The sequence below is a fragment of the Peromyscus eremicus genome, unplaced genomic scaffold, assembly GCF_949786415.1.
Source record: "Peromyscus eremicus unplaced genomic scaffold, PerEre_H2_v1 PerEre#2#chrX_unloc_3, whole genome shotgun sequence".
Taxonomy (NCBI): domain Eukaryota; kingdom Metazoa; phylum Chordata; class Mammalia; order Rodentia; family Cricetidae; genus Peromyscus; species Peromyscus eremicus.
The window spans coordinates 2,227,955-2,254,662 of NW_026734290.1; the positions used below are offsets into that span (position 1 = coordinate 2,227,955).

Consider the following 26,708-nt stretch of genomic DNA (forward strand, 5'->3'; position numbering starts at 1 on the left):
AGATAGAGTGATACCAACAAGTTTTCACAGGGATCTATGTACATCAGCCCTGGAGTGAATCTCCAACATAAGGTAACTAGTGGACACATTGCCAGTCATTACTTACACGGCCACATACCTGGAATTTATGGTGCTACATTGCTCTCAGCTTTAAGGAGCCTCTTCTGACCTTCAAGGAAGGACATAGCATAAGATTGAAATTCATTGTCAAGGCAGTGAATTCAGACCCAGTTCCCCATATCTGAAAATTCCAATGGTCAGGGAATTCAAGGAAAAATACATTCGTTGAAGTGAAGCTTGTTGTATATAACACATTAGAAGAATTTATCATGGTACTTGTTATGGCAAGACAACTTCTGGGGACACTTATTGACAGGGTGAAGTGGTTTGTGAGTCTTTGGGTGTCTCTGGGTCTTTGTAAAACTTTGACAGGGAAACACAGGTTGGGTTCAGGAGGAAGTAGAATCTCTTATTCTGAGACAGATAAGGTGCTGTTGAACATTTTGTGAAACACACATCTCACTGACTTGTGAAAACCCCTCTGTCATATAGCACTTTCTTAATATCTTTATTGCACTGAATTATCAGGCACAGCAACTTAGAATGGGAAAAATTGATCATAGCCCACAATTCCAGGTAATAGTTCCATTTTTGGAAAATCAGGATAGGAACTCAGCTAATCATATCACATCCACAGCCAAGAGCAGAGATAAACAAATATACCCATGCTGCCTGTTTGCTTATGCTTATGCTCTAGCTTCTTCATACTTACACAGTAGAGGTTGCAGACAATGAAATGATTCTGCCCATTTTAGGGAGTCTTATCTCAATTAACAATTAATAAAATCCCACAGAGACAAGTTCAAAGAAAAATCTGATCTATATAATTCCTCATTGAGGGTCCCTCTTCCCAGGTGACTAGTTTGATTCAGTCTGATAATAAAAAATAAAAATCACACTGCCCCACCATCACTGCCAGGATTTGAGGAGATTTCTGCCTACATTAAGAGCTGTGGTCCTCAACCTGTGTGGGTCACCACCCCATTGGGGGTAGCATATCAGATATACTGCAAATCAAATATTTGAATTACAATTCATAACAGTAGCAAAATTAGGTCTGGAGAGATGTCTCAGAGGTTAAAAGCCCTGCTTGCTCTTCCAAAGATCCTGAGTTCAATTCCCAGCAACCACATGGTGGCTCACAACCATCTGTAATGATTTCTGGTGCCCTCTTCTGGCCTGCAGGGATATGTGCATACAGAATATTGTATACATAATAAATAAATAAAACTTTAAAAAAAACAGTAGCAAAATTAAAGTTAAGAAACAGTGAAACAGTTATGTTTAAGGCTCACCACAATGCAAGGAACTACTGTTCATGCTATTTAAAGATTTAAAGGGTCAGAGAATTGAAAAAAAAAAAAACCATTGATCTAGAGTGTCCAGTGGAACCCGAGTGTCTCTGTTGCTAACTATGAAGGGACTTGCAAAGGATTTTCCTGAATATCCTTTGCTCTAAGGGAAACTCATGTTCTGTGTGGACGACTCCAGCTACCTGGCCATCTTTACTACCCAGTAATAGCAGACCACTTTGAGCTACTGAACAGAGAGTACAACACCCACTACACACATGCTGATGACACAGATTTTAGTCACACTGGGCTCCATGACGGTATCACGCTCCTATGAGTGCTTGTTCCTAGACTGTATCAGCCTCTTCCTCTAGCATAACTCTGCCAGCTGTTTCCTGTAGACTCTTTACCAGAAAGTTGTTCAACAAGTGTCCTTCTCAGTCAGCATTAAGTCTATAATGTCTTGTGGCTAAGGAGATAAGGAGATGTAGGTACTTTTTTTTATTTTACATCTTTTTTTGTATTGATTTTTTTTCATTTTTCATTATTTAGAAATTTTCTCCTCACCCCACATACTGTCCACAGAGCCCCCTTCTTCCCTCTACCCACCCCCATCCCTCTCTCCCAAGCCACTGCACATCCCCACATCCCCCAAATCGAGGTCTCCCATGGGCAGTCAACAGAGTCCAGAACACTGAGCCTAGGCAGATCCAACCCCCTCCACACTAAACCAAGGCTTTTCAAGGTGTCACACCACAGGCACTGGGTTCCAGAAGCCTGCCCATTGACCACGAATAGATCCCTATCCCCTGTCTGGGTGACTCCCAAACAGTTTGAGCCAAACAACCATCTTCTGTATCCAGAGGACCTAGTCCACTCTCACAGGGGCTCCACAGCCACCAGTCCATAGTTCATGGGTTTCCACTAGTGTGGCCAGTCACCTCAGTTGCAGGTACTTATGATGAACTTTAGCATATATAAATTTCTATGATATTATTACCTTGTGTACATAAAATTTCAGTAGGAGATAAAGATTCAGTTCTACACAGGGGAATAACTGAAGGATGCTCAATCAATCAGGGAGAGATCTCTGGCTTTAGATGAAGGGGATGCTGAAGGGCTTCCTTTGTATCCCAGCAGAGGCTCCTGCAAAGGACAACTTGACATCTAGTGTAAGGAAAGTTCTTAGCAATATCAGTTCCCATGACATCTGTAGCTCTTCCCTAGACATTCTATTGTATCCTGGAGAGCCCTGGCATCCTCTGTGATGTCACTGTGTTGTGGCAACACCCACTGTCCTTGGGAAGTTTATTCAGTGCCTTCACCATTTACTGATGAACATGATGGCATACTGAAGAGTCTAATTCAGAAAGAGAATGGAGAGGTTAGAGAAACCAGAGAGTGACTGAAGAAAGCTGACCTTCAGCCTCAATGTAAAACGTCAAGAAAGAAATGGTCAAGAGAATCATGTAATGAGTTCTGTGCAAGAAAAGGGAATCTTCCTGGAGGAAGTGGGCTTGTCCTGAATCTTCCAGTAATGGGGAACAGAAAGCTGGAGTATCTGGGAACCAATAGAACATCCCTGCTTGTCATGCCTCTTAAAATTCAAGGATTCCAGGATATTAATTGTTCTGGCTCAGAAGTCAGGAACTGGTAAGGCCAATGCTCTATGCTGGGAACTCTTGGCTTTCATTCCTTTTGGTAGATAGGCATTGATGTGTGAACATGAGACCAACATTAAAGCAGGAGGGATTAATGAGATGAGCCCATTTCAAGGCAAGTCATCACTCTTCATTAACCACAGTGGCTAACTTTAGTTACTTCCCAGCCACTCTGTGTTCCTCAGTTGTCAGTGAGGAGACTTGTTGAGTCTGGTGACCATGTTCTTCCCTTACATGTTTTCTCCATCAATAGTTATATGGATAGAGTGACCTGTCAAGATATTTGGGGAACCTCTAAATGACTGGTGTGATTGTGAACTATGGCAATTTTTTCCTGACTTGTAAACCCACAGGCTAGTGGACTCTGCAGCCAAGTTGAATTCTGAGTCTGCAGCTGTGAATGAGCCTGAAGAGGCTATCTCCTTGGTTACTTGGAGCATGTGCTATGAGGGCAGAGAAAACCAGATAGCTGGGATAACTACTTCCCTTCAAATAGAGGAGACAGCTGAGTTCCCCAGAGGGGGCATCTGAAGCACAGGACAAAATAATTTGAGGTGTCACCGAGTCACTGGTAAACAAGCTTTCTCAAATATTTGATTAGGACACAGGGTGGTCTGTCCATTATCTTTACCTAGTGATACTGCACGTTCTTCAGGGTATGCCTTCAGGGTATGCCAAAATCATGTCTCTGAACTCCTCCCAAAGGCAGAACCTCAAATGTGGACAGGAATGATATGAGGACAAAGACTATTCTGCTTCCTCTAAAAAAGAAACAAAAACAGCCTGTGGCATGAGTCATAGTACTCATGGACTGAGGCAGTAGTATGAATTCCCAGCATGACTTTGAAGAGATTCTATCAAGTGCTGTCTAGTGTGAGATGTTAGCTGCTGTGAGTTTGAGTTGGCTTTGTATGTTTGATTCTCCAAGCAGCAGTTGGAGAGGCCTGGTCACACTTCTAAATGTGTCCATACCCGGACTCACAATGATCCCTGCTACTTTTGTTCCCCTCTGAGAGGACACACCTGCATTCATTTGTTCAGCATCCAATTGATAGAGTTCTCCCACTCTCACTCTGTCTCTCTTTCTCTGTCTCTCTAAGTATCTCTTTCTCTGTCTCTCTGTCTCTCATATACATATGTTTTTGTTGTGTATTTTTCTATGTGTTTGTGCATGTATCTCCCTATAGTCCCTACAGTCAGGGATCTGTGGTTGGGCATGAGCAGTTCCCCATCTCTCAGTTCCAAGGTGATACCTTCGTGAAAATTGGGAGTACCAATTTGAGTATTATAGTTCCACCAGTTTACTTACTTTAGTGACACATAGATATTTCCATGCAGGTGTTTATAAATCTGTCATGATGTTGAGTCCCATCCTCAAAACTGTTCATGATGTTATTTTGGTCTCCATTGTGACAGGTCCCATCATAGACAACTTGTTTTTGAAGACAGGAGAAACATCCTCACATACTCTGGAGGGTACACACCTGTGGAGTAGACACCAGGGAAATTCTTAGACAGCTATTTCGGCAAGCCTCCTGAGAGAGCTCATGCAACTCCACCTCCCATCTTCTACACAGCCTGCCTCTACCGGTGTAGGGTCAGCATAGGTGTAAGTAAGTTGTTTTTAAATCTATGGGTTGGTCCTTGCTTTGGTTACCAACAATATAAGTAAATTTGTTGCAACAACTCTGGGGAAAGGTGTCCTGACTACCTGGGGAGTCAGGCAATACCTTGATCTGCTTAGGACAGCTCTGATGGCTGGAACTGCAAGGAGACAGTTTAGCCCTGGAGGACGAAGTATCCCACACACCTTGAGCTGCTCAGAACAGCAGCTCTGCCCTGAAGGTGTCCTGGACACCTGAAGTTGTTTAGCAACAGCTCTGATGGCTGAAACTGCAAGGGACCGTTTAGCCCTGGAGGGTGAGGTATCCTAGACACCTCAAGCTGATCACAACAGCTCTGCCCTGAAGGTGTGCCAGAGACCTAGAGCTGTTGTGCACAGCTCTGATGGCTGGAACTGCAAAGAAGCAGCCTGACCATGGAAAGGACAATTTTGTGAATTTTTGGGAAATTCAAGCCTGGAACTGATGGGGGATGATCTCCCTGCAGGATACAGCAATCCTGCTCTTCTCCTGGAGAGCTGCTACAGCTGAGCCTTGCTCAGTACCCTCTTAAGGGGGCTTCTTAGCCGAGCTCTGCTTCTCTTGCCTATGCTGTGGCTTTTTTTTACTCCACTCTGCAAAAGGGGAAACCCCTGGAGAAATGTAGCAATATCCTCTGGCACTGGAGAAAAGTGTCACTTTTTAGCTCTTTATGGCTCTGTCCACTCAGAGATATCTCAGCAAAGATCTTCTGTTCAGCTTCTCCTTGCTCTGCTCTTTCAGCTTCCTCTTTCTCTGTCCACTGGGGGACATCTCAACGTGGATCTTCTCTATGCCAGTGAATGAAGATTATCACACCCAAAACTCTTTTGAGAAACAAATTAATTTGTGAAAGAGGAGTCCAGGAGAGTAGCTGCCTCTACCAAGGTGGATGGAACAGCCTTTTTTTAAACTGACCAAGCAAGGCAGTTTACACAGGATACATTGGGGTGGAGATAACCAGGGATTGACGTGGGGCCCAGGATTCTACTGTCCTGCTCTGTGATTGGTTTGTTTCTCAAGTCAGTTGGGAAGGGGCAGAGATGGCTCTGATCTGATTGAGCCAAAGGATGTGTTTCTTTCTGCCTCGATCTGGGGCTTTCTTCCCTAGTTCTGGGCTCAAGGGTCAGGATGGGTTTCTTTAGCCGGCCCCTTGTTTCTACAATAGCAAGTTTAATAGATGCCAGAAGTTCCCAGTACTTAGGAGACAGGATGTGGTATCCCATGACATCCAGTAGTCTAGAACACACCCTGAATGCCTGTGATACTTGAGGCCTATGTTCATGGAGTTCCTTAACCTCTAGGTCCAGGTCCTACCACCAGCCAAATCCTTTCTATGAAAAGCTCAAGTTGGGGTATGAGCAGGTCATGTCACACATGCAGAGATTAAAGAATGAGAACACCAAGGCCTCAGAGAAATTAAATGGTCTGGCCGAGGATTCAGTCTTCCATTATTAAGTACCTGCATTTCAGGGGACCACAACATTGTGCAATGGCCATCTCTGGCTATCCTTGTTGCTGTACTGCAGAGTCTGAAGCTCTGACTCCAGCATTTCTGCCACTTAGCAAGCTTCCTTAGCAAGTAGTGCTTTGTCTTATGCTTCTCATTCTCAGCATTGCCAATAGTGAAAGAGACTGTTAGCTACTCACAACATCAAATTGTCATACTTAATAGCCTCCAGAACTACTATTTTTAACCTTCCTAATGCCATGACCATTGAAGTACAATCCTTCATGTTGTGACATTTCACCATAAAATTATTTTTCTTGCTATGTCTTAACTGTAATCACTACTGTGATCAATCATAATGAAAATATCTGTTATGTAGGGTATCTGAGATGCTTCCCCTTTGAAAGGGTCATTCCATGAACAAATGAGTCATGACACTTAGAAGTCCAGTTTGCAACACGAGATGGATATCATGTATGGTTTTGTGCAGGAGTCTATTGCCATAGGACTGCTACAGCACTAGTGTCTCCTACCCTCACTCAGAGAGGATTTGTCCTTTACTTGCTGATGTTTCCCCATTTACATGGTCAGAGAAGGGCAGATGTGGAATCTGTTTTCTTACTACAGGTTCTTGGATTTCTTTTGTTGTTGGAGTTTTCAGAAATAGTATGATTCTTTCTGGAATTCCTTTTTCTCTACTTTTGGCCAAGAGAAAAATGTCAGAGACCCCCCCAGACACAGAAAGAGCAGGAAAAAACAAGCAGCTGGGTCAAGGTTAGGTCCAGCACCATTTCCTCTTGTAACATTAGCCTGTTTAACCTTCAACCCACTTGAGTTTAATTCATCACTTTACTCATACACATTCCCCCACACACACATTCAACCCCATCACCACTTTCATGACAGTCAATTGTTTATTTTTTGTCCATGCACCAGTATTTCTGGGAAGTGAGTCTTTTGTGAGAATCATTTGGCAATCAATCCCTGCTTCTCTGCCCGAAGCTGAAGTCCAATGATGCAGATGGATCAGTCACACATCACATATCTTCATGTCATTATGAGGAGAGAGGTGCTATGAACAGCCTTGAGGGAATAAGTTCAAAGTCCAGAACAATTTGCTTTTTGCACATTTGCTTTCCAGGGTTTATATATGATCACAGTGGGGATAGCAGCTTGCAAGTAGGAGGGCCCCCTGCATAGGTCAAGTGAGTCATTCTTTTTGTCACCTTGTTGGGTGGCATGTGGCCTTCTTCCTCCCAGGCTCTGCATGCCAAGGTGGCTCTTCACTTTGACAAGCTGTTGGTTCACACTTATAGAGACCTCAGTGGGAGATAGGCAACAGTGTTTACTGTGTGTTCTGTTTTCTTTTCTTTTGTCCTCTCCCATCGTTGTTGACCAAATTCCCTATCTGATGCTCTCCAAAATGTTGGAACCACAGTGTCAATAACACTAGGGAAGACCAAATGTATTGTCACTTTTGAACGTGATGCCCATATTACTGCTGAGGGACTGTTTTACTCTCCATGTCAATATGTAGCTCTGCCATGCTGAGAGGTCTTGAGCTCTGCCCCCTCACCCAGCATCAGTGATTTTTGTTTCTGAAGCTTCTGGGCCCTGACCAAGCTAATTGTGAGGTTCCATTCATCCTTCCATTTGTGTGGTCTTTTAACTTGAAGTGGTGTCATTCTTATTAGAGGAGTGTGTTGTATATGGCGATCCTTTTATAGAACTAAGTGTTTTACTTGTTCTTTTGTATGATTTGTCAGGTTTGATTTTATTAGTATTGGCTGAGTATTCTCTTGTGCTGTATGGGTTGAGATTCAAAACTCATTGACTTGAGTTCTGATCATTGTTGTTTCTTTCTGACTAATGATATTTCATTTTTATATTTTCAACACATAGTTATTTGTGAATGAACTCACACACATAGCGTTCACTCACTTGTGCACACACTATAACTCACATGTAGATGGTGGATGGGAATAGTTTATTGGTGTTCAATGCCTTTATTCTACCATGTTTCCAAGGATTTGAATTCAGACTTGTTGGCATGTACCTTTACTTGCTGAACCATCTACTAGTCCCTAATTTTTAAATGTATACCTTTATATCAAATAGACTTCGACTTCCCTCTTGCAACACTTTATTTTTTGTAGATTCCAATGCTCTGTTATTTACATACATTTCAACAATGTTATGCTCTATTCCTACCACCATTTGTGTCTAAGAACTTTGGAACCCACTCCCAATTTCTTTTAGCATCTCACTGATTGTTCAGTGTTTTGTTTTCTAGCCTCCATGTGTTTATATATTTTCTATAGTTCATTTTTGTTCTTTTTTGTATTTTTTATATTGTAATCTTATAAAAATAAAAATTATTTCAATTACCTTGTTTTTGAGAAGATTTGCTTTGCATAAAACCATCTTGAAAAGTAAATGCTCAGGCTGCTGATAAAAATGAATTCTGCTACTGTTCCATGGAAAGTTCTGTAAATGTTAAATCAGTCCATTTATTTGTATATCAGTTGTTCATTGCTTTCCTTTTGTTTTGATAACTGATATAATCATGTATTAAAATCACCCCAAATAATGATGAATTCTATCTGTTATCTCATATTTTGTAGTGAGTGCTTTATAAAATTGGGAACATCAATGTCACAAGAACATATGTTTATGGACTCTTGTTGAATTTCTCACTTTATCAATATGTAGTGACCTTCATTTTCTCATTCACTAATTTAACTTTAAAGGGTAAATTGTGGACTATCAGTATGGTTATACCTGTTTGTTTCCACATGTGATTTTCTGCCTATTACTTTGGCACTGAAGTTCATTTGTTGTAGGTACCAAGTAACTCTATGTAATAGAATATTATTTTAAGGTGTACTGCTTTTGTTCATGTTGAATTTGTTTAACTCTGTGAAGCTATGTTACTGTGCTTGTGTAAAACAACTGATGATTTAATAAAGAACTGGCCAATAGCAAGAAAGGAGAAAGGATAGGTGGGACTTGCAGGCTCAGAGTATATATAGAAGAAAACTGGGTAGAAAGCTCTAAAATCAAGGAGTCAGAAAAGGAGGAGGAGGAGGAGGAGGGCTCCAGGAGCCAGCCACCCAGCTACACAGCAAGCCACAGAGTAAGAGTAAGAATTACAGAATTTAGAGAATAAGAAAAGCCAAAGGCAAAAGATAAAAGGGTTAATTTAAGAAAAGCTGGCTGGAAATTAAGCCAAACTAATGGCTGAGTACTCATAAGTAAGAATAAGCCTAGATGTATGATTTACTTAGGAGCTGGATGGAGGACCATCAAAAGAGCAATAACCTCCAAAAACAGCTCTCTTTCACTTATATAGACTATTCTGTCAGGCTATTTCTTCTAATTGGAATGTAAGACACTTAAAAGTCAAAATTATCTCAAGTTATAAAATAATTACTATCAGTTTATTATATTTCCTTTATGCTGTAGATATCGCTCTATATAAATAAAGCACTGGTTGGCCAGTGACCAGGCAGGAAGTATAGGTGGGACAAAGAGAGAGGAGAATGGAGAAAGGAAGAAGGAAAGAGAGACCAGCTGGAGCCACTGTCAAGACAAGAAAGATGTAAAGTACCGGTAAGCCATGAGCCACGTGGCAAAGTAAAGATTAATAGAAATGGGCTGAATATAAGAGTGAGAGCTAGACAATGATAAGCCTGAGCTAATGGCCAAGCAGTTTAAATAATGTAAGAGTCTGTGTGTTTATTTTATAAGTGGGCTCTGGGACTGGCGGGACTTGGTGGTGGGAGCTGGAGAAAAATTCTCCAGCTACAAATGGCACCCAACGGCTCAAGTTTCCACCTTAAACCTAACAATATTTAATAACTAATTCTAAACAGAGCCAAAACCAGGTTCCTGCTTCATGTCTCATATGGGCAGCTAGACGCTGCAAAACGCGGGTTTGAGCTATTGGCAGGTTCCTGTCATGTGCAGTTGACCTACAGTACGGCGGGAATGAGACATTATGCTGTGTGGTAGAAATAGTCTTTACTAGTATTTAAAAAAAAAGAGAGAGAGAGAGCTTTCTGGGCTACACGCTGCTTTGATAAAAGCATAGACCCACTATTTCTGAGACTTGATGGCTCCCAGAGCTGGCAGAACCGCCATGTTGGGAAGCTAAAGTAGGTGGAGCCAACAGCCACAGTGCTGTAGGCTTCAAAAAGAGATAAAAAGGAATATATACAGTTATATAAAGAAATAGTTTTTAAAAGTAAACTCTTTAAAGAAACAATAAAGGTAATAAGCCACGTAAAAATGGCTATCACACAGAGAATCTAGATTATGTTGTCTTTGATATTTGTAACTGAAGAAAAACATTTAATTGTAAAAGCTGTTCAGTTATGCCAAAATGTAAATTTTAAAGGTACCTTGACTTCAAAATTTGGATATAATGATATGTTACTTTGGAAAAGAGGTTCTGCTTTTGTTTCCACAGAAAGCCAAGGAATGCTCAATCATACCACAAGGGCACTTGCTCAGCTATGTTCATATCAGCATTGTTTGTAATAGCCAGAACCTGGAAACAACTTAGATGCCCTTCAACAGAAGAAGGGATAAATAAAATGTGGTATATATACACAATGGAGTACTACTCAGCAGAAGAAAACAATGACGTCGTGAGGTTTGCAGGCAAATGGATGGATCTAGAGAAAATCATCCTGAGTGAAGTAACCCAGACTCAGAAACACAAACATGGTATGTACTCACCCATAGGAGGATACTAGATGTAAAACAAAGGAAGACTAGAGTGCTACTCCCAACTCCAGGGAGGCTACCTAGAAAAAAGGACCCTAAGAAAGACACAGAGATTGCCAAATGACAGAGAAATGGATGAGATCTATATGAACAACCTGGATGTGAGTGGGGTTATTGAAAGCAAGGGTTGAAGGAAAGAGAGCTTAGGGGAGCATTAGATCCCAGCTGGATCAAGAACAGAGAGGGAGAACAAAGAATAAAAGACCAAGATAAATGAAGACCACATGAGAATAGGAAGAAGCAAAATACTAGAGAGGTCCCCAGTAATCCACAAAGATACCTCCACAATAGATTACTGGCAATGGTCAAGAGAAAGCCTGAACTGACCTACTTTGGTATAGGATGGCCAAACACCCTAACTGTTGTGCTAGAAATCTCATCCAATGACTGAGGGAAGTGGATGCAAAGATCTACAGCCAGGCCGAAGGTGGAGCTCCAGGAGTCCAATTGGCAAGAAAAAGGAGGGATTGTATGAGCAAGAATTATTGAGACCAAGATTGGAAAAAGCACAAGGACAAATAGCCAAACTAATGGAAACACATGAACTATGAATCAATAGCTGAGGAGCCCCCAACTGGATCAGGCCCTCTGGATAAGTGAGACAGTTGATTAGCTTCATCTGTTTGGGAGGCATCCAGGCAGTCGGACCGGAACCTGCCCTTAGTGCATGAGCTTGCTGTATGGAACCTGGGACTTATGCAGAGACATTTCTCTCAGGCTGGGAGGAGGGGACTGGACCTGCCTGGACAGAATCTACCAGGTTGAGCTGAATCCCCATGGGAGTCTTTGCCCTGGAGGAGATGGGAATGGGTGATGGGCTGGGAGGAAGTCAGGGGTTGGAGGGGGGAGGACAGGGAAATCCATGGCTGATATGTAAAATTAAATCAAATTATAAAATAAAAAAAATATACATATAGAACATACTTAGGTAAATGAAAAAAATTCTCCTCCGATATAAGTCTAATAACTCTAAAATATATTGAACACAGAAGATTAAATAAAATAGAAATTTTTATCTGATAAAAGTCTATTATCCAAAATATACATATTAAACACAAAAATTCCAATAAAACAAAAATTCTCGTCTGATAAAAGTCTAATAACTAAAATAAATATACTTGTTGAACACAAGAAATTAAATAAAATAAAAATTCTCATCTGATATTGGTCAAATATAAAAAAAACATTGAACACAAGAATTCAGATAAACAAAACAAAAATTCTCATCTGAAAAAAGTCTAATATCCAAAATGTACATATTGAACACAGAAAATCATAAACAGGACAAAATTCTCATGTGATAAAAGTCAAATATCAAAAATATACTTATCGAACACAAAAATTAAATAAAAGAAAAATTCTCTGCAGGTAAAGTTCTAATATCCAAAATGTACACATTGATGACAAGAAAACAGATAAAAAAACAAAAATTCTCAAATGTTAACAGTCTAATAACCAAAAAAACACACTGAACACCAAAAATCAGATAAATAAAATGAAAATTCTCATCTGATAAAGTTCAAATATTAAAAATGTATTTATATTACACAAAAAACTATATAAAACAAAATTTTTTCACTGAGAAAATTCTAATATCCAAAATAAACATATTGAACACAAGAAGTTCAATAAAACAAAATTTCTCATCTTGTAGAGGTCAAATATCAAAAATATACACATTGGACACAAGCAATTAGATAAATAAAACAAAAATTCTCATCTTATAAAGGTCTAATATCAACAATATCATTATTGAGCACAAAAAAACTAAAGAAAAGAAGAATTCTAATCTAATAAAAGTTTAATACTAAAATTATACATATTAAACATAAGTAAATAAAGCAAAAATTGTCATCTGATAAAGGTATAATATTAACAATATACATATTAAACTCAAGAAATCATAAAAAGACAAAATTCTCATGTGATAAATGTCAAATATCAGACATATAGTTATTGAACACAAGAAATTAAATAAAACAAAACTTCTCAACTTATAAAAGTCTAATATCAAAATTATACATATTTGTATATTTCTAACTGTATTTATACCATTCATTTAACAATGTAATACAATTTTCTGATCCTTGAATGTTATTATTACCAACTATTAGGATATAAAGAAATGAAAGTTAGTAGTAAGACATAATAAAACTTGTAGTCAAATTTGGTATGTTTTCAAGGTTGAGCAGATATATTTTAGATAGACAGGTCATCTTCAAACCCTTCAGAGATCTACAGAATATGGCATTTAAAATGTTTTAATAACTTAGAAAATTTTTCTTTTTTGTTATGACTATGAGACATGTCAGCTCCTGGCAGTACCAATCTACTTCAGAGAAAATATGGGCATTGAAAAAACTGCAATTAGGGTTAATTTTCATTGTGACAAAAAGTAGCCACTGGACAACAAAGTATCCCCGAATCAATTGCTGACAAACAGGATAGACAGGACACAAAACAAAGGACTATTGATTCTTGCCAAATCAAGTGTGGTTATGGCTTTATCAAAAGGCATTTTCTGAGGCCAGGATAATATGGTACCATCTCTGAAGTGGCCTTCACAATCCAGAAAAGGTACAGTGCCCTTTTCTTCGAAAGCAGCTGAACAGGCAGTGGGCCGATGGCTTCTGATGTGCAATGGAACAGCAGCTGAAACAGTTATTCTTGAAGAGTAATTAAACTTACACCTCTCAATAGTAGAATGGCATTTGAGAGAGGGATGTGGAGAAGAACAGGATGCTGAGATGAAGCCACATACACACATAGCTAAGAAGAATGGACAGCTGAATTCAAAAAACATCAACAATTTCCAGAATTTAAAATCCTGAATCATGACCTGACACTAGTGGAATTCAGAGGTTTCTCGTACATGGACTGCTCTCACCCAATGTGATATTGAACTGTTGACCTTGTGTACATCCTACTTCACAAATGAGTCTGTCAGATATGCTAAGCTTATAGGCTGAAGATGATGCCCCAACACTGTGGAGAAACCTCAGATGACTGTCCAAGAAGCTGGCTGTTTCTGTCCACTCACAATTTTTTGGAAGTTGCTTGCATGTACTTCCTGTTTTTATTTTTGTTAGCTGATATTATTTCCTTCTTCGGTCTCTGAGGGAGTTGAAGATTAGTTAATCATAGTTGAAGATTAATTAGGATAGAAAGTGAATTAGATATATTTTGGACTTAACAAAATAGGATAGATAATGGAATTATTTTCTCTGAATTTGTCAAATACAAATGGACTAGATATTTTTTAGGTATTTATTACTTGTATATATTGTATATAGTTATTGTACTTTTGTATATAGTTTTTCTTATGTTAGTTATAAGGTTTTTCCTTTTTTTCTTTTTATTAAAATAGAAAAGGGAAAATATGGTGATATTTTATTTTGTACTAAAATGTTATTTGTATGTTAATAAATAAAGCTGTCTGGGGCGTCAGAGCTATTAGTAAGCCATAGAAAAGGTGGGCGGTGGTGGTGTATGCTTGTAATCCCAGCACTTGGTAGGCAGAACTAGGTAAGTCTCTGTGTATTCAGGAATACAGCCAGCATTGGATACACATGCCTTTAATCTCAATACCAACCATAGAAGACCTGGAGCTCTATACAGACAGGCAGTGAGGAAGTAGTCATGTGGTTGGGATTACAACCAATAAGAAGGCAGAACAGAAAGTCTATATAAAGACTTTAACACAGGAAGTAGCTCTGTTTCGGAGAGGTAAGACCACCGCAGGAGGAAGGGTAAGGTTTTAGCTCTTAGCACTGACCTCGTGGCTTTCTTCTTTGCATTACTTCTGTGTTTCTTATTTCATAAGATGGTTGGTTACATCTACACCTTATAAAGAACTAATATCAAAAATATTACTACTGAACACATGAAATCAAATATTTAAACAAAAATTCTCATCTGATAAGGTCTAGTATCCAAAATATACAAATTGAACATAAATAGATAAATAAAACAAAATTTCTCATCTGTTAAAGGTCTAATATTCCAAAATATATATACTGAACATAAGAAATTAAATAAAAGAAAATTCTCACCTGATAAAGGTCTAATATCCTAAATATGCACATGACATATAATTAGATAAATAAAACAAAAATTCTGATCTGATGAACATCTAATATCCAAAATACACATATTGAACATAATTAGAAAAGCAACACAAAAGTTTCTTATCTGAAAGTATTCTAATATCCAAAATATACATATTGAACACAAGAAACTAAATGAAACAAATATTCTCACCTGATAATCGTCATTATCCAAAATATACAAAATTGAAAACTAGAAATCACATAAATAATACAAAAATTCTGTTGTGATGTAGGTATAATATCAAAAATATACATATTGAACATAATCAGATAAATAAAACAAAAATTCCCATCTGATGTAGGTCTATTATCCAAAATAAACATAAGGAACATAATTGGATAAGTAAAACAAAAATTCTATTCTGTTAAATTTCTCATATCCAAAACATACATATTGAAAACCAGAAATTAAATTAAACAAAAATTGTCCTTTGATAAAGCTCTAATATAAAAAAATACATATTGAAAAAAAAGAAATCAGATAAATAAGTCAAAAACTCTGGTCTGATAAAGGCCTAATATCCAAAATATACATACTAAAAAAATTAAATAAAAAAATATCAACTGATAAAGGTCTAATTTCCACAATATGCTTACTGAACACAAGAAATTAAATAAAACAAAAATTCTCACCTGAAAAAGAAATTATATCCAAAATATGCATACTGAACACAGGAAATCAGATAAATAAAACAAAAATTCTCATCTGTAAAATGTCTAATATCCAAAATCAATACACTGAACAGAAGAAATCACATAAATAAAATAAAAATTCTCATCAGATTAAGGTCTATTATCCAAAATATATACATTGAACACAAGATATCATACAAATAAATCAAAACTTCTCATCTGATAAAGGTCTAATTTTTAAAATATATATATATTGAACATAAATAAATAAAATTTAAATAAATAAACAAATATTTCTCATCTGATTAAGGTCTATTATCCAAAATATATATATTGAAAACAAGAAATCGGGTAAATAAAAATAAGTCTCATCTGATAAAGACCTAATTTCAAAAAATACATATTGAACATAATTAGATATATAAAACAAAAAATTATATCGGTTAAAAGTCTAATATCAAAAATGTATTTATTGAAAACAAAAAATTAAATAAAACAAAACTTTTCACCTAATAGAGGTCTAATAACCACATTATACATATTGAACACAAGATATCTGATGAAGGAAACAAAAATTCTAACATGATAAAGGTCTAATATCCAAAATATACATATTAAACACAAGAAATTAGAAAAAAACAGCAAAAATTATCAGCAGTAAGTCTAATATACTAAATATAAATATTGAACTCAAGATTTCAGATAATTAAAAAAAATTCTCATCTGATAGAGGTCTAACATCAAAAATATAAAGATTGAATACAAGAAATAAAAAAAATTCTCATGTGATAAAGGTCAAATTACAAAAAATTATCTTATTGAACACAAGAAAATAAATAAAACATAAATTCTCATCTAATTAATGTCTAATATTGAAAATGAACATATTCAACATAATTACATAAATACAATGAAAATTCTCATCTGATAAAGGTCTAAGGTCAAAAATATACATATTGAACACAAGAAATCAAATATATACATCAAAAATCCTCATCTGATAAAGGTCTAATATCCAAAATATACATACTGAACACAAGAAATTAAAAAAAACAGAAACTCTCACTTGATAAAGTTTTATATCCAATATATACATATTGAAAATAAGACATTAGATAAACAAAACAAAAATTCTCATCTTACACATGCCTTATATCCAAAATATACATATTAAAAACAGGATGTGAAATACACAAAACAAAAATTCTCAACTGATGAAGGTCTAATACAAAAATATACATATTGAACACAAGATGTCACATCAATATAACAAAAAATCTCACCTGATGAAGGTCTAATACTCAAAATGTAAATACAGAACACAAGAAATCAGAAAAAAAAATCTCATGTGATAAAGGACTAATATGAAAAACATACATATTGAACACAAGAAAGTAAATGAACCAAAAATACTGATCTGATAAAGGTCTAATATCCTAAATACACATATTGAATACAAGAAATCTGATAAATAAAACAAAAATTCTCTCCTGATAAAGGTCTAATATCCAAAATATACATATTGAACACAAGATATCAGGTAAATAAAACAAAATTCTCATTTCATAAAAGTATAATAATTTAAATATACATTTTGAACACATTAATTTAGAAAAAAACAAAAATTATCAGTGTTAGGTCTAATATTCACAATATACATATTGAACACAGGAAATCAGATAATTAAAAAAATTATGATCTGATAAAGCTCTAATACCAGAATATACATATTGAACACAAGAAATTAAATAATCTAAAAATTCTAACCTGACAAAGGTCATCTTCCAAAATATATATATTGAAAATTAGAAATCAGATAAATAAAACAAATATTCTGATTTGATAAAGGTCCTAAATTCAAAACAGACATACTGAACATTACTAGATAAATAAAACAAAAATTTTCATCTCATAAAGGTCTAATATCCAAAATATACACACTGAACATGAGAAATTAAATAAAACAAAAATCCACCTGATAACGAACTAACATCCAAAGTATGCATACTATACACAAGAAATCAAATATATAAAATAAAAATACTCATCTTCTAAAGGTGTAATATCAAAAAATGGACACATTTAACATAATTAGATAAATAAAATGCAAATTCTCATCTGATAAAGGTCTAATATCCAAAATATATGTAATGAACACAAGAAATTAAATAAAACAGAAATTCTTATCTGATAAATGTCTAATACCCAAAATATACACATTGAACACAAGAATTTAGACAAATAAAACAAAAATTCTGATCTAATAAAGGTCTAATACCAAAAATATTTATATCAAACACAAGAGGTCAGATAAATAAAACAAAAATTCTCCTCTTGTAAACATCTAATATCCAAAATCTACATATTGAACACAATAAACTAGAAAAGAAAATTATCAGTGGTAAGTTTAAAATTAAAAATATTGCACTCGGGAGGCAGAGCCAGGCGGATCTCTGTGAGTTTGAGGCCAGCCTGGGCTACCAAGTGAGTTTCAGGAGAGGTGCAAAGCTACACAGAGAAAACCTGTCTCGAAACCCCCCCAAAAAAAATATATATATAAAAATTGAACATAAGAAATCAGCCGGGCGGTGGTGGCGCACGCCTTTAATCCCAACACTCAGGAGGCAGAGGCAGGCAGATCTCTGTGAGTTCAAGGCCAGCCTGGGCTACCAAGTGAGTTCCAGGAAAGGCGCAAAGCTACACAGAGAAACCCTGTCTCGAAAAAAAAAAATCAGATAAATATAACTAAAATTCTGGACTGAGAATGGTCTTATATCAAATATGCACATATTGAGCATAATTAGATAAATAAAACAATAATTCATCTGATAAAAGTAACATCAAAAATATTCACACTGAACACAAGAAATTAAATGAAACAAAAATTCTCACATGATAAAGGTCTAATATCCAAAATATACATATATAACACAAGAAATCAGATAAATAAAACAAAAATTCTCATCTGATAAAGGTCTAATATCAAAAATATACATATTGAACACAGGAAATCAGATAAATAAAGTGAAAATTCTCTAATAAAGATCTGATATCAAAAATATACATATTGAATACACAAAATCATAGAAATGAAACAAAAATTCTCATCTGATAAAGATATAATATCCAAAGTATATATGTTGAACACAAGAAATTAGATAAATAAAAAAATTTTTATCTGATAAATGCCTAATATACAAAATATACATATTGAAAACAATAAACAAGAAAAAAACAAACATTGTCAGCGGTAGGTCTAATATCCAGAATATACATATTGAACACAAGAAATCAAATAAAAAAAATTCTCACATAATAAAGATCTAATATCCAAAACAGACATAATAAACATAATTATATGAATAAAACAAAAATTCTCACCTGATAAATATATCATATCCAAAATATACATATTGAACACAAGAATTAAGACAAATAAAACAAATATTCTTATCTGATAAAGATCTAATATCAAAACTATACATGTTGAACACAAGAAATCGGATAAATATAACTGAATTTCTTACCTTATAATGGTCTAATATTCAAAATGTATATATAAAACACAAAAAATCAGATAAACAAAACAAAATTCTCACTGATTAAGGTCTAATATCCAAAATATACATATTGAACACAATAAATTAGAAAAAATCAAAAATTATTAGCTGTAGCTCTAATACCCAAAATATGCATATTGACCACTAGAAATCAGATAAATATGAAAACTTTCTGATCTGATAATGCTCTAATATTGCAAAAGGACATATTGAACATAATTAGATAAATAAAACAAAAATTCTCATCTGATGAAGGTCTAATATCAAATATATACATATTGAACACAAGAAATTAAATAAAACAAAAATTCTCACCTGAGAAAGGTATAACATTCAAAATATACAGATAGAACACAAGAAATCAAAAAAAGCAAAACGAAATTCTAATGCGTTGAAGGACTAATAAGAAAAATATTCATATTGATTGTAATTAGATAAATAATTAGATAAATAAAACAGAAATTATCAGCTGATAAAAATCAAATGTCCAAAATATACATATTGAACACAAGAAATCAGAAAAATAAAAAAAATTCTCATCTAATAAAGATCTAATATCCAAAATATAAATATTGAACACAGGAAATCAGATAAATAAAATAAATTCTCATCCGGTAAATGTATAATATCCAAAATATACATGTTGAACACAATGAATAAAAAAAAACAAAAATTATCAGCAGTAGGTCTAATATGCAAAATATATATATTGAGCACATGAAATCAGATAAATAAAATAAAAATTCTGGTCTGATAAAGGTCTATTATTCAAAACAGACATATTGAACATTATTTAAATAAAAGAAAAATTCTTCTCTGATAAATGTCTAATACCCCAAATATACACATTGAGCATAATTAAATACCTAAAACAAAAATTCGCTCCAGATAAAGATATAATATACAAAATATACATATCAACACAAAAAATTAGATAAGTAAAACAAAAATTCTCATCTCATAAATGTCTAATATCCAAAATATACATATTAAAAACAGGATACCAGAGAAATAAAATGAAAAATCTCATCTGATGTAGGTCTAATAACAAAAATATGCATATAGAACACAAGAAATTAGAAAATAAAATAAAAATTCTTATCTGATATAAACCTAATATCAAAGTATACATATTAAAAATGAGAAATCAGATAAGAAACTGTCATTTGATAAAAGTATAATATCCAAAATATACATACTGAACCCAATAAATAAGAAAAAAAAATTCTCACCTATTGGTCTAACATCCACAATATACATATTGAACACCAGAAATCAGATAAATACAACAAAATTGTGATCTGATAAAGGTCTAATATCTAAAACAGACATATTGAACATAATTAGATAAATAAAACAAAAATTCTCATCTGATAAAGATCTAATATCCAAAATATACATACTGAACACAAGAAATCAGATATATAAACAAAGACTCTCATCTGATAAAGGTCTACTATTCAAAATATACATATAGAACACAAGAATTCAGAAAAACAAAGTAAAATTTTCATGTGATAAAGGACTAATATAAAAATATACATATTGAAAACAAGAAATTAAATAAACAAAAATTCTGATTTGAAATAAATATCTATTTTCCTAAATATAAATTTTGAACACAAGAAATCAGGTGTATAAAATGAAAATTCTCATCTGATAAACCTCTAAGACCCAAAATATACATATTGAACACAATAATATAGAAAAAAATAGAATTTATCAGCAGTATATCTAATATCCACAATATAGAAATTGAACACAAGAAATCAGATAATTGAAACATAAATTCTCACCATATAGGTCCAATACCAAAACGTATATATTGAACACAAAAAATTAAAAAAATCAAAAATTCTAACCTGATAAATGTCATTATCCAAAATAAACATATTGAAGACTAAAAATCAGATAAATGAAATTAAATAAAACAAAAATTCTCATATGATGAAGGTCTAATATCCAATATATACATATCAAACACAAGAAATTAAATAAAACAAAAATTCTCATCTCATAAAGTCATTATCCAAAATATACGTATTGAAAACTAGAAATCAGATAAATAATAGAAAAGTTCTCACTGGTTAAAGGTGTAATATCCAAATTATACATATTGAACACAAGAAATCAGATAAACAAAATGAAAATTCTCATCTGATAAAGGTCTAATATAAAAAATATGCATATCAAACACAAGATTTAAATAAATAAAACAAAAATGCTCATCTGATAAAGATCTAATATTCAAAACATAAATATTGAACACAGGATAACAGATAAATACAACAAAAATTCTCATCTGATAAAAGTCTAACACCAAAAATATTCATATTGAACACTAGAAATTAAATAAAACAAAATTATCAACGGATTAAAGTCATTATCCAAAATATACATATTGAAAACTAGAAATCAGATAAATAATACAAAAATTCTGATCTGATACATGTCTAATATCAAGTATATACATATTGAATGTAACTGGATAAATGAAACAAAAATTCTCATCTGATGAAGGTCTAAAATCCAAAATATACATATTGCACATAATTAGATTAATAAAACAAAAATCCTCATCTGATAAAAGTTAAATATCCAAAGTATACATACTGAACACAAAAAAATCAGACAAATAATAAAAAATGTCATCGGCTAAAGATCTAATATCAAAAATATACATATTGTACACCAGAAATCAGATAAAGAAAACAAAATTTCTGATCTGATAAAGGTCTAATATCCAAAATAGACATAAAGAACACAAGATAATAGCTTTAAAAAACAAAAATCATATTTAATAAAGGTCTAATGTCCAAAATATAGATATTCAACTCAAGATACCAGATATAGAAAAGGGAAATTCCATCTGATAAATATCCAATAACAAAACATACATACTGAACACAAGAAATCAGATAAATAAAACTAAAATTCCAATCTGATAAAAAATTCAAATATCAAATATATATATATATATATATATTAAACACAGGATACCAGATAAATGAAATAATTCACATCTGATAAAGGACTAATATCAAAAATATGCACATTAAACACAAGAAATTAGATAAATAAAACAAAATTTCTCATCTGATAAAGATCTAATATCAAAAATATACATGTTGAACACAAGAAATCGAATAAATAAAAAAAATTTGTCATATGATAAAAGTATAATATCCCTCGGGAGGCAGAGCCAGGAGGATCTCTATGAGTTCGAGGCCAGCCTGGGCTACCAAGTGAGTTCCAGGAAAGGCATAAAGCTACACAGAGAAACCCTGTCTTGAAAATCCGAAAAATAAAAAAGTATAATATCCACAATATACATATTGAACACAATAAATAAGAAAAAATATATTGGCAGTAGGTCTAATATCAACAATATACATATTGAACATTAGAAATCACATAAACAAAATAAAAATTCACATCTGATAAAGATCTAATAACCAAAATATACATATTGAACACAAGAAATCAGATAAACAAAAAAATTCTCCTCTGATAAAAGTATAATATCCAAAATATACATATTGAATGAAATTAAAAAATTATCAGCGGTAGGTCTAATATCCAAAATATGAACATTGAACAGAAGAAATCAGATAAATAAAACCAAAATTCTCTTCTGATACAAGTCTAATATCATTAAGAAATATATTGAACATAACTCACTAAAAGAAAAATTCTCATCTTTTAAAGGTCTCATTACCAAAATACACATACAGAACACAGGATATCCGATAAATAATAAGAAAATTCTCATCTCATAAAGGTCTAATATAAAAAATATACATATTGAACACAAAAAATTAAAAAAATTCTCACCTGATAAAGAAGTAATATCGAAAATATACATATGAACACAAGAAATCAAATTTATAAAACAAAAATTATCATCTGATAAAAGTCTAATATTCAAAATATACTTACTGAACACAAGAAATAAAAAATCAAAAATTTTGATCTCATAACGAACTAATATAAAAAATATGCATACTGAACACAAGAAATCAATATATACATAAAACAAAAATTCTCACCTGATAAATGTCTAATATCCAAAATATACATATTGAACATAATTAGATAAATAAAACAAAAATTCTTACCTGACAAAGGTCTAACATCCAAAACATATATAGTAAACACAGCATACCAGATTAAAAAAAACAAAAATTCTCATCTGATAAAGGTCTAATATCAAAAATATGTGTATCCAACACAAGAAATAAGATAAATAAAAATTGTCATCTGATAGAGGTCCAATATCAAATATATACATATTGAACACAAGAAATAAATAAAATAAAAATTCTCACATGATAAAGAACTAATATTGAAAATATGCATGCTGAATACAAGAAATCAAATACATAAAACAAAAATTCTCATCTGATCAAGGTCTAATATCCAAAACATTCATATTGAACACAAGATATCTGATAAATAAAGCAAATACTTTCATGTGTTAAAGATCTAATATCCAAAATATACATATTGTACACTGGAAATTAGATAAATAAAATGAAAATTCTCATCTGATAAAGGTCTCATATCAAAAATCTGCATTTGGAACACAAGATACTAGATAAATAAGCAAAAATTCTCAACTGATAAATGTCTAATATCAAAAATATACATATTAAACACATGAAATCAGATAAATAAATTCCAATCTGATAAAAGTCTAATATCTAAAATATACATATTGAATACTATTTTTAGAAAATAAAAATTATCAGCGGTAGGCCCCTCAACTGAAGAATGGATAAAGAAAATGTGGCACATATATACAATGGTAAATATAAATGGTAAATAATATATACAGGAGTAAAAAACAATGATATCATGAAATTTGCAGGCAAATGGATGGAACTAGAAAATATCATCTTGAGTGAAGTAACCCAGACTCAGAAGGACAAACATAGTATGTACTCACTCATAAGTAGATACCAGATGTGAGGGAAAGGATGGCCAGACTGCAACCCACAACTCCAGAGAGGCTAGCTAACAGGAAAAGACCCTAGGAGGGACACATGGATGATCTTGTGAAGGAGAAGTGGATGAGGTCTACATGAGTGGACTGGGTGTGGGGGGGTGGCAGAGGGTGAGGAGTGGGGGATGAGAACATAGGGACATGGGAGGGTCAAGCTGGAACAGGAACAGAGTGAGAGGGCAGGGAGGAAGATACCATGATAGATGAGGACATCATGGGAATAGGAAAAGGCAGGGTGCTGGGGTGGCTTTCAGGAATCCACAAGGTTGATCCTACCTTGGTCTGCTGGCAGTGGTCCAGAGGGTGCCTGGACCAGTCTACTCTGGTGACCAGTCTAGTGAATAACCTAGTTGTCATCATAGAGCCTTTGTCCAGTGACTGATAGAGACAGATTCACAGCCAGGCACCAGGCTGAGCTCTGGGAATCCAATTGATGAGAGAGAGGAGAGATACTGCAGACAAGAGACATCGAGATCATGATGGGAGGATGTGCAGAGATGACCGGCCACACTAGTGGAAGCCCATGAACTATGGACTGTGTGGACTGGTGGCTGTGGAGCCCCAATGGGACTGGACTAGGCCTTCTGGATATGGAAGATGGTTGTTTGGCTCAAACTGTTTGGGGAACACCCAGGCAGGGGGATCAGAATCCATTCCTGCTGCATGGGCAGGGCTTTAGGTATCCGGTGCCTGTAGTGTGGTGCCCTGCACAGCCTTGGTACAGTGGGAAAGGGCTTGGACCTGTCTAGGCTCAGTGTGCAGGGCTCTGCTGACTCCCCATGGGAGACCTTGTTATGAGGGAAGTGCAGATATGGAGTGGCTTGGGCTGGAGGTTTGGGAGATGGGAGGAGGGAGGCGATGGGACTGTGGGTGGTATATAGAGTGAGTAGAAAATTTCTTAATAAAGAAAAGAAATATACATATGGAACACAAGAAATTAGATAAAACAAACATTCTCACCGGTAAAGTTCTACTATCAAAAATATACTTATAGAACACAAGAAATCAGAAAAATAAAACAAAATCTCTCATCTGACAATAGTCTAATATCCAAAATATACATATTGAACATAATTAGTTAAATAAAACAAAAATTCTCATGTGATAAAGGTCTAATACCTAAACTATAAATATTGAATACAAGACATCATCCATATATAAAAAATTCTCATCTGACATAAGTCTTATATCCAAAATATACATGTTGAACACAAGAAATCAGATAAATCAAACAAAAATTCATATCTGATAAAGGTCTAGAATCCTAAATATACACATTGAACCAAAGAAATCAGATAAATAAATCAAAAATTCTCACCTGATTAGGGTCTAATTTCCAAAATATACATATCAAATATAATTAGATAAATAAAACAAAAATTATCATCTGATAATTTTCTAATATCCAAAATATACATATAGAACAGAAAAAATCAGAAAAAGAAAACAAAATTTTCATGTGATAAAGCTCAAATATCACAAATATAATTAAAGAACACAAGAAATAAAATAAAACAAAAATTCTCTTCTGATAAAGGTCTCATATCCAAAATATACATACAGAACACAAGAAATCAGGTAAAGAAAACAAAAACTCTCATCTGATAAAGTACTAATTTCCAAAATATTCATAATCAAATCCAAGAAACCAAGGAAGTAAAGCAAAAATTCTCATCTGATAAAGATCTAATATCAAAAATATACATACTCAACACAAGAAATCACAAAAATACAAAAATTCTCATCTGATGAAGGTCTAAAAACAAAAATATACATATTGAACACAAGAAATTAAATAAAACAAAAATTCATCTGCTAAAGTTCTAATATCCAAAATATATATGTTTAAATCAAGAAATTAGAGACAACAAAATTCTCACCGGTAGGTCTAATATATAAAATATACTTATTGAAAACAAGAAATTAGATAAAACAAAAATTCTTACCAGTAGAGTTTTAATATCCAAATTATACATATTGAACACAAGAAATTAGATAAATAAAATAAAATTGTCACCTGATAAAGGTCTAATATACAAAATATACATATTGAAAAAAGAAAACAGAAAAACAAAGCAATAATTATCATCGGATAAAGGTCGAGTACCCAAAATATACATATTGAACATACTTGGATAAATAAAGCAAAAAATCCTCATTGGATAAAAGTCTAATATCACAAATATACTTATTGAACACAAGAAACTAAATAAAACAAAAATTCTCATCTGATCAAGGTCTAATATCCAAAATTACATATTGAACACAAGAAATCAAATAAATAAAGCAAAAATTGTCACAGGGTAAAGGTCTAATATCCAAATTACACATATTGAACACAAGAAGTCAGATAAACAAAAATTCTCATCTGAAAAGGACTAATATCCAAAATAATACATGTTGAATCCAAGAAATCAGGTAAATAAAACAAAAATTTTCATCTTATAAAACTTTAATATCCAAAATATACATATTGAACACAAGATATTAAATAAAAGAAAAATTCT

The 26,708-nt window shown here is 33.7% G+C and overlaps 1 long non-coding RNA gene across 1 annotated transcript; it reads right to left on the reverse strand.

Moving 5' to 3' along the window:
* Window positions 1-8,541: 8,541 nt before the first annotated feature.
* On the reverse strand, window positions 8,542-24,523 carry LOC131901132 (uncharacterized). Its single transcript, XR_009376381.1, has 3 exons — window positions 24,478-24,523; window positions 24,145-24,228; window positions 8,542-8,590 (listed from the first exon to the last, which is right to left on the reverse strand). It is a non-coding gene; the product is annotated as an uncharacterized LOC131901132 (long non-coding RNA).
* Window positions 24,524-26,708: the final 2,185 nt, after the last annotated feature.